Raw genomic sequence first — 17905 nt, 5'->3', positions numbered from 1 at the left:
GACTACATTACCCATGAGCCTCTGGAAAACTATGGAAAGAATAAAAGGTCATTTTTCTTCCAGGTGCACTATCGAATTATCAGGAATAGTGGATTTCATGGTTCAAAACAGGTAGGTACCTGTCTGATAACCTCGATGTGAAATTCCTTCACCTTTCTGTCATGTGAACCCCAAGTGTCGCAAGGTAATATAGAACCTGAGAAGGAAGCTCCAGTGCGTTCATCCTAGACTCAGACCAAATATCTGTCTGTGGCCACAGAAAGTCGGTGTGATCTCTGTTGCAGGGTTGTCACCAGAGAAGACTTTGGACTTTGATGGATTAGGCTTTTGTTATAGTTTTGGCAGATGGTGCTGTCTACATGCTGAGTTTCACAGCCTCAATAGTATTTCTGTCCTGATGTCAATTATTCTAAGGTCTCAGAGCTTACCAAGGTCTTAGGCCCTCTTATAGCTATCCAGAGCACCCCAGGAAGCTGTTTCCCAAAGTCTCAAATTGAGCATTCTGGTTACAGCACACAGTAATTTTCAAAGTTCATTTTGAAATAGAAACAACCTGTTTGGACCTCCACTGTAACAAAAGGAAACCACAAGAAACTATGTGGATTGACAAGAGAAAAAAGTTATGTTGTGTGTTGCCAATAATGCTCAGTAATAACTGAAATTTGAAATGAAGAAAATATCCACTTACTAAAAATGAAATCATTTTTTTTAATCTTCGAAAATGAACAAATTCAAACTGATGTGGTGGCACATGCCTTTAATCCCAACACTTCAGAGGCAGAAACAAGCAGATCTCAGAGTTTGAGAATAGCCTGGTCTACAGAGTGAATTCCAGACAGCTAGAACTACACAGAAAAACCCTGTCTCTAAAGGGGAGGGGAGGGTCATACCCAGGAGTCGAACAAAATCTAAATAAATGTAAACATTTCCTGCTCAGATCTGATACGTTGCATGTTATTAAGATGAATTTTTCAACATAAACCAAAATTCACTATAATCTCAATAAAGTTCCTTGAAAATGTTTGTGTCTGTAGTAAAAGACACATGGCCTCAGACTCACAGGGATCACCTTATCTCCTCCCACCCAAGTGTTGGGATTAAAGGTGTGACAACCAGGCCTGGCTCTTAATAACTTACGCCTAAGAAAGAAAACAATGAAATGTCATTCTGAGGACTGTCTTTTAAAGAAACTGTAGTCTCTATTTGAGCATTCTTTCTTCCTCTTCTTGTACCAAGAAAGCCAAATGCCATTTTGCAGACTGGACGTTAGAGGGAGCCATGGCAATGATCTTGAAAAACCAAGACACAGCTCAAATGGAGCTTGAGACGACCGTAGCCCTGAATACGATATTAATAGAACGGTAATTAAGTTTTAGTTTTATCTGTTTGCTCGAGACAGGGTTTCTCTAGATAGCCCTGGCTATCCTAAAACTCATTGTATCACACTGGTTTTAACTCACAGAGATTTAAGCACCCTCTGCTTCCTGAGTGTTGGGTTAAAGGCGTGTACCACCATGCTCTGCAGGTAATTGAACTCTAAGTTTTAAAAGCTCTTGGATCAATCACAAAATAATAATTATAATAATTTGAATTTTGTATAATCTTTAAAGATCTTTTTATAGCCAGGCATGGCTTGCAGACCTCTGGGTTCAGGGCCAGCCTGGTCTACACAATGAGTTCCATGACTGCACAGAGAAATCTGTTTCCACAAACCTATATAAAAAAATATATATCCTATTATGATACTAGTAAATTTCATGAACAGAACTCCCCGTGCTGTCAGATAATAACGACTAAACTCCAAATTCATTCTGTGGGTCCAAACTGCATTTCTATGATCATTCCTCTGGAATTAACACCTAGAGTGGCACTCACATTGGAGACTGGGGCAGGGGTGCCCTCTTGTGACAAGCTCGTTGTATACATTTGCCTGTAGATATTTTTCAGTAGCACGTGAAAACATCTGAAATCAAATTACTTCACAAGCATAAAACGCCCTGCATCAGTAAACCAATTTGTACCAGAACTTTTAAGTAAAGGAAGGGTCGAAGTCCCAGAGGGCTTGCTAAGATGAACAGATGGTACAAATAATTCACACTAATATGTTCCTCCTTAAATTATGCCAATAGCTCAAACAACAGCTAAGGGAAATAGAGGCTGATCACCACTTAAATGGGTAGCAAAGATGCTCCTTCCCTAGTCTGAATACAGTCCAATCCCTGGACAAGAGGAAGCCTTCTACCAAGGAAGTCACCTGAGTTATGTGCTACACTGTGCTTCTATCCTGAAGGCCTCACTGGAGGAGGTGCCTGCATCTCAAAGGTCAGTGGATTCCATTCTGAAGTATTATACCAACTACACGTACATTAAACAATTAATAACTGGGGCAAAAGAGAGGGCTTAGGTATTAAGAACACTGGCTTCTCTCACTGAAGACCTGGGGTTCAATTCCCATAATGGGCATGGTGCATCACAACCACTCTTAACTCCAGTCCCAGGGGATCCAATGTCATCTGACTTTTGCGGGCACCACACACATATAGTGCACAAATATGCATACATACAAAACAACTGCGCACATTAAATTAATGAAATAAGCATGTCTAAATTTTTAAAATAAAGTCATGCAGTAGTAGTACTCAGAAAACGGGCACGCTGATCTCTGAATTCACGGCCAACCTGATCTACAGAACAAGTTCCAGGGCACCCATGCTACAGAGAGAAACCCAGTCTCAAAAAACCAAAAAACAAAAATTAAATAATTAATAAAAGATAAAGAAATTTGTATTTAGGTAAAAGAAGAATAGTTTGGGTGCATTGAAATGACCTCAGAAAAGATATCCAGAAGAAAATTAACTCTTTTAAAACTGAATATGAACAACAAAGATATTAAAAAGAGAGAAATTTCCAGTTGTGGTACACCAGGAACCAATAACCAGCCTCTGCATGGAGGGAGGAGGTGCTTCTGAAAGAAGGGAAGTCTGGGAACAGCAAAAAGAACAACTGGAAATCAAATCCTGGGTCCAAGCTGATTGCTTGGGTTCTGCTGAGATGGTTTTCTCTCTCTTTCTCTCTCTCTCCCCCTCCCTCCCTCCCTTCTCCCTCTCTCCCTCCTCCACCTCCCACTGTGTGTGTGTGTGTGTGTGTGTGTGTGTGTGTGTATCCTGCTCTGCTCTCTAGACAGTTTTTTCTCCATCTTCTAAAAACTGGTTTAAGACAGCTCAATCTGCTAATACAAATTCTAAAAGCTTTCTGGACAACTCATGGATTTTCTGGCTTCGGTCAAAAAAGCTGATATAGAAAATTATTGGCTCTTCTGACCAAGACAAAAAGTCTGTTAAGAAAAAAAATTCTTGAAGAACTGTGTTGCTCTCCAAAGATCTCCAGACAGCTCTGATCTCACTTGAGAAAAATTCTAAAGAACCACTAGCTCATTTCATGCAGACCAAAGGCCCATTTTTTATATACATATCAATTCAGTTTTTTATTTCAGGTTCCTTTTTGATCATTTTATGAATCAGCATCTCTTGACCCCAGCTTTGTGTGTGTGTGTGTATGTGTGTGTGTGTGTGTGTGTGTGTTTGGTTGGTTGGTTTTTTTGTTTTTTGTTTTAAATTGAGACCCTCTTTTCTTTCGAGGTTGCAGAAGAGGGCAGCAGATCCCATTACAGATGATTGTGAGCCACCATGTATTTGCTGGGAACTGAACTCAGGACCTCTGGAAGAGGTCAGTGCTCTTAACCACTGAGCCACCTCTCCAGCCTGGCTCTTTGATTCTTCGGAGACAGCAAGCATACATTGTTTTTTTCTTAACATTGCAAAAGAATTCAGAGATCTGCCTGACTTTGTTAAGCACTGACATTAAGCTCTGTGGTGGGACCCTGCCCTGAAATTGCCATTTCTACAACTAGGCTGTCCCAGGCTGACCTTGAACTCAAGAATCTGCCAGCATTTGTATCTTTCTGACTGGCTGGTTCATTAGTGCAGCTGCTTTTGTTCCTTTAGATTAGTGAAGCCCTCGTAATTCATATTGCATCCTTATATTTTGCATAGTTTATAAATTGTGTGTGTTCGTAAAATATATATATTGAACTCGTGTATTTAGAGTTCTTTTTCATAGCCTTAAGTGCTACCTGAAGGTCCCAGTGTTTACCATTTTGCTGAGACATTAGCCACACCTTTATCTCCTGGACTTGTGCAGACAGATTAGTGTTGAGTCATTAACATTAACAGAGAGGACATTCCTCAGAGAAATGTGGAAATATGTTCATTATTATACAAACAAGCCCTCCATCCACAGCAGCCATTGACAATAGTGGAGGTTCACAGTAGGGCGTCCCAGGGGCAGGAGCCATGTTACTGTCTCCACCAGAGCCATGTAACAGTGTATGCTTGCAATGTCAGCACTTTAGAGAGTAAGGGAGACTGTAGTCATAAAGTCAGCTGGGTCTTCAAAACAAGATCCGGAGAAGGAAGAAGAAGGGAAGGAGGAAGAGAGGGAGGGAGAGTAGAGAGGAAGAAAACCCTAGAAGAAATCTAGATTCAAAAGCCAACATCAGCAGACTTGGAATATTAATAAAAGCATTCACCAACGTGAAAAGATTTGCAAAATGTCCAATTGTATGTAGGTTACACTAAGATGAAATCATTTAGACACATATTATCTCCTGATTTTCTTTTACCAACTTTTAAAAGGTAGGTTTGCTTAGCTGTTCCTATTTTATATACAGATTAAAATGTGCATGGAATGTGACTACGCCCAGATTCAAAAATTCGTTTGGGTCCATGACTTTCACTAAAAGTCATTCTGCAACACATAACACTGATATGTGAAAATATTTGAAATATTTTAAATTTTTTATGGAGTAGGCACACACCTGAAGTTCATACTACAACTAGTGCGGTCTCAGGGTTATGAGGCCTGGGTGCCCTTACCCACCATGCCACTGGCCCTGTATGAACCTTTGGCACCTAAAAGTACTTTACCCTCTTTTTGCCACTACTGAGAAATGGATCAAGGCCTTCATGCGGGCTAGTCGAGAGCTCTACCACAGAACCACCCCCACCCCCAGCCACACCTCTGTGGTATTGCTGATCTCAATGAAACATTCATGCAATCTATGCTCTGGTGCCTCACCAAAAGGGGGCACTCCATGATCATCTTAAATAAATCTACATCTCTTGAGCTGCAAGACCAAATACTGATCTTCATGCTTCAAGACTAAATACTGATCTTCATGTCTACATGGTAAGGAGGCTTCTACCTCATTTGTTTGTTTTGTGTTTTTAACATAGCTTTTTAAAGTATTCCTAGCCAATTGTGGCTATAATGAGCTCAAAGGAATGTAAGTGGCCAACATTTCTCTAAAATACAACATTTCAAGTTTTCTCTGAATTACAGCGTTTCAACTTTTGAACATTTACAATATTCTTTTCTGGTTTTCCCTTGAAATTTATACAGGAGCCTCAGAAATAATCACATTGATTCACAGAATGTATGTATATATGTATGTATATAGTTATGTATACAACTATCCTTTGTAACCCATGAGACACTGTAAATTACTAACCAAATACATATATTCAGACATCATTTGACCAAAATAATTAGGCATCTCCTCCTAGTCAAACCATGAAAGAAACAAATCTAAGTTCCTGGCCTCAAGGGGCCTTTGTTCCACTAAGGGAAACCAAAAACTCAACAACTAGGAAACGAGAGAGGTGAGTGGGGACAACTGGATTAGAACTGTGGTTGTAAGTAAGGTGGTCAAACTTCCCACACCAAGGAGGGAACGGTTAGGTCAGTTCATAAAGGAAAAGTAACCTAGGACAATGAGTGAAGAAAGAGCCATCTATACCAGGAATAGACACATAGCAGTCACAAATTCTAATCATAAAATAGCCTCACCTAGAGGAAGGGGCGGAGCACGTGGATCTTCCTGGGAGGGGGAGATAGAATAGATGTTATACATGAACACAGGTGAGCACAGGAACAGATGGCTAGTGGGGAGGGAAACAGGGTAGAGGGAGAGGATTCAGGGAGAGACAGACTTGAGGGGCATTTTAGGAATGATATGGAAACCTAGTGTAGTGAAAACTTCCTAAAATATATGAAGGTGATCCTAATGAGGTCTCCTAATAATAGGGAGATGGTGTCCCAGCTGGTCATCTCTTGTCACCCAACAAGGCTTTCAGTACTGGGACTAGGTTGCATTTATTTGAGTTGTTGGCCAAGGGGCTCCCATAGAAATCTCCAAACAACACAAGTTGATGCTGAAACAAAAGTGCTCTCTGCATTGACAGTGGGCTGCCATTGCTGAGGCCAACACCCACACAACCACTGAACATGGAGAAGTCAAACTGGTGCCTACATGGAGCTTTCACCCCTTTGTTCTAGTCTCTTTGGTGTGGATGGGTACTCTGTAGGCTACCAAAGGAGAATGTAAATACAAACCCAGCAACAAAACCTTTGACCTACAATCTGTCCTGCCTATAAACTATGCTAGGGCAATGGTGGCACAGGACTGGTGGGAGTGACCAACCAATAAAAAGCCAATTTGACTTAAAGCTCACACCAAGCAAAGGAACCCATACCCACCACTTAGAGAACCAAGAACTAGAAACTAGATAGCCAGATACCTAGGGTAAAACCAAACACTGCTAATCTGTTAAAAATGGTATCAACAAGATGACTCTGAGTGATGTTCTGCTTCGCCCATAGAAAGGTGCCTTATTCAGTTATCACCGGAGAAGTTTCCTCCAGCAGCAGATGGGAACAGATTCAGAGACCCACAGCCGGACATTACAGGGAGAGAGAGCCCAAATGGGAGGTCTCCATCATATCCCTCCCCTCAAAGCTCAGGGAAAACACAGAAGAGGAGGCAGAAAGAGTGTAAGAGTCAGAAGGGATGGAGGACTAACTAACTTATGACAAATTTGAAGCACATATATCAAGCAGCCTATGGCATAAACTCTAAACAGAGGTGTCATGGTTAATTAACTTCAATGGTCATTTTGATGCACCTCATGAGAGAAGCTCTGAACTGAGGAATGGCCTCAATCAGACTGCCCTGTGTGTGTGTGCCTATGGGGCATTTTTCTCCATGCTAATTAATGTAAGAGTGTCTAGTCCACAGTGAGGTGCTTTATCCCTACACAGATGGGCCTGGGCTATATGAGGAAAACAGATGAATGTAACCCTGGAAACAAGCCAGCACGCAGCATTCCTCTGTGGTCTCAGCTTTGGTTCCAGCTTCCTGGTTTCTGTCTCCATTAAGTTCCTGCCTTCACTGCCTTCACTTAGACTGGAACTTGTAAGAAGATGAACACCTTTCCTCCCCAAACTTGCTTTTAGCCATGTTTATCACAACAAAAGTCAAACTAGAACAAGCCTACAGATGTGGGAAATGTCATACTCCTCCCTTTGAGAGACTCGGCCCTTCCCGCCCTGTTATCACTTTGGTGGGACAGCCAGAGGACCTGTGAGCAGTCTGGGTACAGTGTGTAGCCGCAGGGTGAGAATCATGGACTTCTTCACATGCTTCCACAAACAGACTCAGGGCTAGATCTGACTTCTCACTGCTTAGGCGTTTATTAAAGCCTGAAGCTGTTGAAGAAAATATAAGAAATTGGTGGGTCCAACAAGGGGCAACAGAGTAAAAAAAAAAAAAAGCATGTGCATGAAACTGTCATAATTCTGCTATGTATAATTAATGTATAATTAAAATATAAAATGAGATTTTTTTTCAAAAACTTTATGATATAAGAAAGGAACTTGGTCCAGTTTGAATGCTGATAATAAGTGGTTCAGGATAGCACTGTGGGTTATGCTGTCCACAGCAGAATAGCCAAGCCTCTGAACCTATTCATTCCCTGCTTATGCCTGACATGAGCCAGTCTGAACTGATTGGTTTATTTCAACTACTAACTCCATCCTCTGAGTGAAAACATACATCCTACCTCTGGCATCATCAGAATATGGCAAATGTGGGCTGTCTACTGTCATGTGACAAGACTTTTCCTGAGAAGACACACACATGTCTATTTACCCCAGATAGGGAGCCCATGATATACCAAGTATGGATACCATCTAAGTCTAACTTGGTGAACCAGTGAGTTTCACTACGGTTACATCAGGAATATGAGTGAGAGGTTACTTACAGGACAAGAATGACTCAAAGACCACCCCATATGGATGACAGTTTCCAAGAGCTAGGAACCTGGAGTATACTATGCAGCCTGCAGACAGCTCTACAGGTTCCAGAGTGTCCCTTCCAGATGACTCAGTTGGTCTAAACCTCTCCCAGACAGTTCTGTGGGTTTCTGCTTCTTCCATCCAGTCTGCTCTCAGTCTTCTTTCATCTTTACTCTCAGTAGATTTTACTTACTTTGGGAGGGAGGGGTCTAGTGAATGTGATCAGTTTCAGGGACTTCCTGAAGCTATTTTAAGTTGTTTACACATGTGTCTTCAACAGCTTTCCAACACACACACACACACACACACACACACACACACACACACACTACAATTTTCTCATGCTGAATCTGGTCAGGGAATTTTTTTTCTTTCTTTCTTTTTTTAACAACTTTATTTTACAAAACAAAGATAAATGTACAGATTTTAAGCATTGTTTGCATAAAATTATACAATACATTTTTGTCAGTACTTTTTTTTAGATTTTAAAATAATTTTTACATAAAACTGTATGAATATATTTTTTAGTCAGTACTTGATTTTTTTAAAGGTTTGATAGTATTCATTGAAAACTTAATAGTTACAATGAGCATAAAGTACATGTAAAACAAAATGTAACATGGAAATAGTCAAAGTTTTCTTGTTGTATAGAGATTTTTTTGTTTTGTTTTGTTTTCTTTTCTTTATTTCTTGGACTTCATACAGTCTGTGAGTTGTTTCTGGGGCAGTGCGAGCCTCTGGGGTTAGCTTCCCATTATCAGTGACTGCATATTATGTCTGTTCTTTTGTGACTGGGTTATCTCACTCAGGATGATATTCTCTAGATGCAGCCATTTTCTTAAGAATTTGGTCAAGTCATTGTTTCTGGTGGCTGAGTAGTATTCCATTGTGTAAATGTACCACAATTTTTGTATCCATTCATCTTCTGAAGGACATCTGGGTTCTTTCCAGCTTCTGGCTATTATAAATAGAGCTGCTATGAACATTGTGGTGCATATATCTTTGTTGTGTACTAAGGTGTCTCTGGGGTATATGCCCAGAAGTGGAATAGCTAGGTCTTCAGGTAGTATTATGTCCAATTTTCTGAGGTATCGCCAGACTGATTTCCAGAGTGGTTGTATTAGTTTGCAACCCCACCAACAGTGGAGAAGTGTTCCTCTTTCTCCGCAACCTCGCCAGCATCTGTTGTCGTCTGAGTTTTGGATCTTGGCCAATCTGACTGGTGTGAGGTGGAATCTCAGGGTTGTTTTGATTTGCATTTCCCTGATGGCTAAAGATGTCAAGCACTTCCTCAGATATTTCTAGGGAATTTTTTTTCAATTCTGCAGATGGGAAAGGCTACACACAAACAGCACAAAGAGAGAAATCATCAGCCTAGTACAAGAACAGCTTGGTTGATCAAGAAAAACCCAACAACTCCAGTCCTTTCTCCTACTCAGTCTCTTAAGCAGCATCCTTCCATTGCCCCTGGATGTGGTGAAGATCTTTTGACCCAGCTGGGACTCCAGAAATCAGATCCTAACACTGTGGAACTCAGAAGTCTCATGTCTCTTTGGCAGGCACCATCTCTCCTTGTTTTGTTTAGTTTTGATTTGGTTTTGAGACAGGGTTTCTCTGTGTAGCCCTGGCTGTCCTGGATTTCCCTCTGTTGACCAGGCTAGCCTCAAACTAGGAGATCCACCCTGCACCACTACTCAGCCATAACATTTATCATCTCATATGTACATAGTAAGAGCTTAATGTGCAACAAACGAATAAAGTTCGAAAAAGAGGGCTAAACAGTAAGCTGTGGTTAATAGCACTTGTCATCCAGAGGACCTGGGTTTAGTTTTCAGCACCCACACTGTGGGTTACAACCATCTGTAACTCCAGTTCTAGGGAATCCAATGCCTTCTTCTGCCCTCAACACTAGGCATGCACACAATCCATATGGATACATTCAAGCAAAACACTCACACTCCTAAAATAAACCTTTCAATGTTTAATTAAAATAAAAATGTTGCCAAAGACCCAGTGAGGCCACAATGTGAGCATTGATGTGCAGTGTGACTTGGGTTATATGGAACACTGGCTTCACACTAAGGTAGAGCTGATGGACAGTGCTCAGGTCTGGTAAAGGCTTCTTTTCCTCCTGTCAGTTACTAGGCTTCACCCCCATAGATGCCAGTTGCAGGATGGAGGGGATCTGGACTAAGAGGTTTTGAACCTGTTGGTCCTAAACATCACTGCATTTGTGTCCCTGCTGTGGCCAGAATTAGATCCAAAGAGCATCACACACCTTCAAGGTGTAAACTGTGTCTACCAGAAGTCTGTTAGTAATGTCATGAATAAACAATGAATAAGTACCTATTCTGTAGATAGTGACAAATAAGGAAAGTAACATTGGAAAACAGACTAGGTTGCATTCTGAAACTCATTCTTTGGACTCCCTTCCCATATGCATTCTGTGGCATCCCATGGCATTCCTAAGAATCACCAGGCTCTCCTATCACGTTCAGTGTATCTGGTCTTATGCTGAGGTCTCCCTGATCCATCTGGAATTGAATTTTGTACTGGGTAATAACTGTAAGTCTATTTGCATTCTCCTACATGCAGCCATCCAGTTTAACCAGCACTATTTTTGGAAGTTGATGCCCTTCTGCCAGTCTCTATTTCTGGTTTCTTTATCAAAAGTCAACTGCCTATAAGTGTATGGACATTTGTCTGAGTCTTCAGAGAAAGTAGGGAAGTAGTCTTGAATACATTGGCCCAGGAAAAGACTTTCTGAACAGAACACCAATAGCATAGGCATTAAGAACAAGAAGTAATAAATGGGAGGGACCTCATAAAACTGAAAAACTTCTACATTGCAAAGGACACCATCATCAAAAGTAACAGGTTACAGAATGGGAAAAGACTTTTTTTTTTTTTTTACCAATTACTATCCAACTGAGGACTGATATCTAAAATATACAAAGATCTTTTTAAAAACTGAAAATCAAGGAAACAAATAAACCAGTTTTAAAAAAATAGGTACATATCTAAACAGATAAAACACAAAGACTAAAAAACACTTAAAGAAATGTTCAACATCCTTAGTCAGCAAGGAAATAAAAATCAAAATTACTTTGAGATTTCATCTTATACAGGTCAGAATTGCCAAGATGAATAAAACAAATGATAGCTTATGCACGCAAAGATTTTGAGAAAAGGAAGTGCTCATCCATTGCTGGTAGAAGTACAAACTTGTACAGCCACTATAGGAATCAGTGTGGTTGTTCCTTCAGGAAGCTGGGACTCAACCTACCTCAATAACCAGCAATTCTGCTCGTGGGTATATTCCCAAAGAATGTTCCATTCTACCACAAGGACACTTGCTCAACTGCTCTATTCATAATAGCTGTAAATTAAAAATAGCCTAGATATTCATCATTGGTTAAAGAAATGGGAAAAGAAAATGTGGTATATTTATACAATGGGATATTATTTAGCCACTTAAGATGAAATCATAAAATTTTACAATATATTATGTATTTACTGTAATATTTAAGAAATGCATACATAAATGGGGTTAGAAAAAAATTAATCCTGAGTGAGGTAACATAGACTCAAGATGACAAATATTGTATGTTTTCACTTATATGTGGATGTCATAAGTCTTTGATAAGCAAGCTACAATCCACTAACCAGAGAGGTTATATAGGGACTAGAAGGTTGGGAGGAATCACCATAGGAAGAAAAAATCGAAGAGGTGGTTATAAATAGATGGGAGAAAGGTCCTAGAATAGGAGCATCAAATGGGAAGGATGGGGGAGAGAATATAAGGAAGGGCAGCTAAAACGAAAAGCCATTTGATTTGTCATGTAGGAACCTAATACAGTAGAAATCTTTAAAAATATACAAACATGGAGGCTATCTAAATGAAATCATCAAATAACAGGGGAGAGAGAGCCCCAACTAGCTATCTCTTATCACCAAATGAAGCTTCCAGCAGTGGGAATGGGTTACATCTAATCAAGTTGTTGGCTAAAGAGACTTCATGGGAACCACCGAACAACCCAAGCCATTCTGATGATACTGCCTATTGCTGAAGACAATATCAGGTGACAGCACATGTTGGGTGAGAATGTGGAGAAGGAGGAACACTCCTCCATTGATGGTGGGATTGCAAATTGGTACAACCACTCTGGAAATCAATCTGGCAGTTCCTCAGAAAACTGAAAATAGCTCTACCTGAAGACCCAGCTATACCATTCTTTCACATATACCCAAAATATGTTCTACCATACCACAAGGACATGTGCTACCAAGTTCATAGCAGCCTTATTTGTAGTAGCCAGAAACTAGAAACAACTGTGTCCCTCAACTGAAGAAGAAATACAGAAATTGTGGTTCATTTACACAATGAGTACTATTTAGCTATTAAAAACAAGGACATCATAAGTTTTGCAGGAAAATAGATGGAATTAAAAATATCATCCTGAGGTAACCCAGACCCAAAAAGACATGCATGGTATGTACTCACTGATAAGTGGATATTAGCCAAAATGTACAGAATGCCCTGATACAACCCACAGACTGTAAGAAGTGTAGCAAACATAAAGGCCCAAGTAAGGATGCATATTTTATTTTATTTTTTTAAGATTTATTTATTATATATAAATACACTGTAGCTGTCTTCAGACACACCAGAAGTGGACATCAGATCTCATTACAGATGGTTGTGAGCCACCATATGGTTGCTGAAAATTGAACTCAGGACCTCTAGAAGAGCAGTCAGTGTTCTCAACTGCTGAGCCATCTCTCCAGCCCAGGATGCATATTTTAAAAATGAAAATATCACATGCCTTACTGACTATACAACCTTAGCATTCAATAATCATGTTTAAAGGTTTTGACCTCTTCATAGAAAGCAGCACATATCATTATCAACATCAGGTATTTATCTATTACCTACCATGGCATAGGTTTAGGAGGAGCTAGGAGCCAAATTATCAAAATAAAACAAAACAAAGGAAATACAACAGCTGATGTGCTGCAAGACTCGGGTAACCCCAGGTCGAGGCATAGAACAGTCAGGAATTCAAGGTCAGCCTGAGTTCACTGTGAAATCTTATCTCAGAAATAGAGAAAAGGCTTCTGGTCTGATGGTGCAATAGAAGCTGCCTCCCTGTGGCCTGGTGAAAAAGTGTTACCTTTAGAAAAAATAACTCTATTCCCAAAAGGGACAGAGGAAGTGTTTCAGAAATTCACAAAAGTAGTGACTAGACAGTTAACAAGCTTGGAGATAGAGAGTCAAGGCACCAAACCCCCAACTTCAGCCATGAAGCTCCCAGAACAGCAAGAAACAAAACATCATCAGAAGGTAAACCAGATGCTCCAAGTGAAAGACCACAGGTACTACTTTCAGGAAATGCTCCCATTCCCACAACAAGACGGTTATCGGTGAAAAGAATCTCACATACTCACTCTATGTAACTCAGGGGCATTAACCAGGTGACATCCTCACAAGGAATGTATTCTTTTAAACTAACTTACTTGAACTCCTGAAAACAGAAAAATCACAAGGCAGGACATCTAAATTAAACTCCCACAGACCCCTGGGTGAGAGACAGCCTGAGGGACAGCTATAAAGAACAGGAAAGCTAGACATTGGCAAACCCAAATTGCATGCAGCAGGAGGCTGAGCTCTGTTAGTGAAGTATAGCAGGAAAGACAGACCTACACTTGGTGGCCAGGAACTGACTTCATCAACAGAGTAAGTCCAAACAATGAGGTCAGTGGGTGGACCAGATTCTGGAGCCAGCATTCTGCCTGAGATTTGCTATTATGGAGTCCAGGAATTCTGAAAGTCCAGAATACTTAACAGCCAAAACTACTCACTGCTTCCACAAGGTAATTAAAACGTAACAGCTTCTGAAAGTACCAAGCCAGGTACACTTGTTCAGATCTCAGTGCTGCGGTTGATTTTTTTCACTCCCAGTGCATTTAGGAGACACCTCCCAGGTAGACCATTAGCCATCCTGAGGGCAGGAACTGTGGCTGCCTTCCCTCTCAAAAGGGTAGGAAAAACTGTTCAACTCACAGAGAGGTTAACAGGGAACCCTGGTATTCAAAAAAGGGAAAGCATGAAGGCCATTCTGAGAAGCATCATATTCTTGCCCTGTATAGGCCCAGACCCAGAAAGACCAAAGTCAACAGATTCAGCCCACCCACCCCAGCTCCCAGAAAGAAAACATTTTCACATTTAATTTTTTTTTTTTTTTTGAGATGTGGTCTTGCCAAGCATTCAAGGTTGACCTAGAATCTGGAATTCACCTTGTAGCTGCCCTAGAACTAGTTCTCTGAATGTCCTGTTACACTCCCCCACCCTCACCCCAATACTGAGATTACAAATGGGGGTCACCACACATTGCTGACTTTCTGAAGATTGCCTAAGACAGAAGTTTGTCAGGAACAGCCATTGTAAAAATGAGTCTTATGATATAAATATGAGGTGGGTTTCCTTTGGAAACCTTCTTATTCCTCGCTTTTACTTAATAAAACAAAGAGGTGGGAGGGAAAAAAAGAGGGAAAATGTGGAGTAGGCAAGAGAAAACACGGAGCAGTGTGGGGTGTGGGGTAAAGTTGGTTTGTTTATAGGACATACTACAGCTATAACTAAAACAAAATTTTGAAATAGTGGAAATTTCACCATTTTATGTTGAAAGAGATTCAGTCTTTGCCACATTTAGTTCAGCTTGACAAGTAGCTTCAGGACTAGAAATCATTCATTGCTACCGTTTGATTCCAGAATCCAGATCCTGGTAGGTCGCAGAATTGCGAAAGCAAGATCACAGTGTTACTCACCACAAATTTTCCAGGTTGGAAAAGCACTAATCTTTTTAAAACTTCTTTCTCGGAAGAATATGGATAAAAATGAATCGAGATCGAGGTCATCGATTGTTTTACTTTGTGAGGTAGAGCTTCACTGTGCAGCCCTTGAACCCAATCCTCCTGCCTCAGCTTTCCTCAATCCTCCTGCCTCAGCTTTCCTCGTGCTGACGTTGCTGATGTTCACCGCTAAACCGTCTCTCGGGATCTAAGAATCAGGATACCAAGAATTCTGCTAGAATTCTGTTGTAAGGCTGCCTTTCCTAGAATGACTGCATAGAGGAGACTGATACAGTGACAATACCAATAGACATTATGGTGGTTTGAATGAGACAGACCCCTATAGGCACATAGATTTGCATGTTTAGTCCCCAGGTCAATGAGCTGTAAAGAAAGGATCAGGAGGTGTGGCCTTGTAGAAGGGGTGTCATTAGGGGTGGGCTTTGATCTCTCAAAAGTCCTAGCCAGGCCCAGTCTTGCTTCCTCTCTCTCTCTCTCTCTCTCTCTCTCTCTCTCTCTCTCTCTCTCTCTCTCTCTCTCTCTCTCTCCTCTCTCTCTCCTCTCTCTCTCCTCTCTCTCTCTCTCTCCTCTTCCTCTCCCTCTCCCTCCCTCCCTCCCTCCCTCCCTCTCTCTCTCTCTCTCTCTCTCTCTCCTCTCCTCCCTTCCTTCCTTCACCCTCCCCTCTGCTTCCTCTCGGACAGCGGCCTGTGGATCAGGACTTAAAGCTTTAGGCGACCCCTCTGGCACTACAGATGCTGTAATACAGATGTGGTAATAAGGAACTAATCCTCTGAAACTGTAAGCAAGGCCCCAGCCGCATGCAGTCTTTTACAAGAGTTGCCTTGGTCATAGTGACTCTTCACAGAACTGTATCTAAGACAGATGCGCTCATACCAAAGCAGGGAACTGTCACAGACAACTAATGACTGCCGAGAGAAAGAATTTGTCTATCCCAGGACTGAGGCCCTGATTGATTATCCAGTACAATGTGGTCAGTCCTGAAGTCATATAAACACAACACAAAACAACAGATTGTGTGTGTGTGTGTAACAATAATAATCAAAAAAGTCCCTCAATTTGAGATTGAAGTGGCAGATGTGGGAGAGGGTGTAAGGAAGGAACCTGGGTGGGGATAGAGAGAGGAAAGGGAAAGGGGAAAGTGGTTTAATTATATTTTAATTTAAAAGGTACTAAAGAAATAAAAAGAGCAGTTTGAAAAAAATAAAACTTTATCTCTCAGTTATAACTCCCTACATAGTTATAGGAAGATCATATAGGAAGATAGTACATAGGAAGATCAAAAGGTCATTATTCCGACTTGGATTTGCTTTCATCCACTTCCATAAACACCAAAGTCTCTACCCTTCTCCTGGGGCTGCAAGTGTTTAGTCATAGTTCAGTGCGGTCCCTCCCACTCTTTGTCCATTCTTCCTCCTGGACTCCATCCCACCAGGCCACACTCTTGCTTTCCAGATGTCTGTTTTGGCTTTCATTATTTCTTTTGTTTTGACCCATATTATTTCTTGCTTTTTGAAATCAGCTGCCTTTGCAAAATACAATTTTTCTAAGCCATATTCAGAATGAAATTACTTTATATAATTGGTACCTTCCTTCTGAGAAAAAAAGAGCATTTCTGATTTATTTTTTTAAGGCTTAGGCAATTTTCCTATAAAGTTTAGCAGAATTAAGAACCGTTCTAGAAAGTCAAGTCAGGTAAGAGGGAATATGAATCCAACCAAGAAGCTAATTGGATAAACACAACTTACATTAAAGTACAAAGTAGAAGCCAACCTAGAATGGGTTCTACTTTGTATGAATGAAGAAAAAACTGAGCACATAAATATGGGGGGCTGCTTCAAGAAGGTGGTTTATCATGTATGTTTGAAGGTCGGAGTTTGATTTCCAACACACACACCACCACCACCACCACCCACAACAAAAACAACCTGGGAGAAAAAGCAGGAGGAACAGCTTGTTTTCTTTCTTCTTTTGTTTTTTGTTTGTTTTCAGTTTTAAAGACATAGCTGTCCTAGAACTCACTCTATAGTGTCCTTGAACTCACAGAGGTTGGCCTGCCTCTGCCATCTGAATCCTGGAATTAAAGGCATGTAAGACCACCATAGGGCAGCAGCTTGTTTTTAAGATAATGGACAGGGAAGGATAACCTCTATCCCCACCCAGGTTCCTTCCTTACACCCTCTCCCATGTCTGCCACCTCAATCTCAAATTGATAGACTTTTTTTCCATTATTATTGTTACACACACACACACACACACAGATTCTTACAAATAAAATAGGCTCTGATTTTGTCTCAAATATAGATGTTCCTCAGCACTACAAATTATGGTGGAGAAAGCTTATTTTTAATACTTAGTATTAGCAAAGTAATGTAGTCCATGATGGGCTCATGGTTCCTCTCCCCTCATGGGGACTTCCTCCTTCTTCCTCGTTCCTCCTCTTTTTCTCTTGTCTCTCCTCCTCTAACCAGGCCACATTTAAACGACAGTTTTAAATCAAGGAACGAGGTTTGCACATGAGAAGTCACTCCTAGGCCTAGACCTTCAGGTATAGAAGTTGGCATTACAGTACTTAGCAATGGACCAAACCTCAACAATAGGATGCCCATGGCCAGCTCGAGTTGCTAGGGCCTTGTGACCTGACAAGGAAGGTCACTGCAGGATGCTGGGGTCTCATGACCTGGGATGCGAATTACATCCTTGGATACACCTGGTGGGAAAGAGGCCTGACATGGAGAGGCCTCTTAAGCCAAGATGGCCAGCTGAACAGAAGTCACTTAGGTGTGCAATTTCACTTTTCGAAGCCTCATATGTGTGACCCATAAATTCAAAGCAACTTCAC

Source organism: Micromys minutus (genome assembly GCF_963924665.1).
Source record: "Micromys minutus genome assembly, chromosome: 21".
In the NCBI taxonomy this organism is placed as follows: domain Eukaryota; kingdom Metazoa; phylum Chordata; class Mammalia; order Rodentia; family Muridae; genus Micromys; species Micromys minutus.
Note: the sequence above shows the minus strand (reverse complement) of the source record.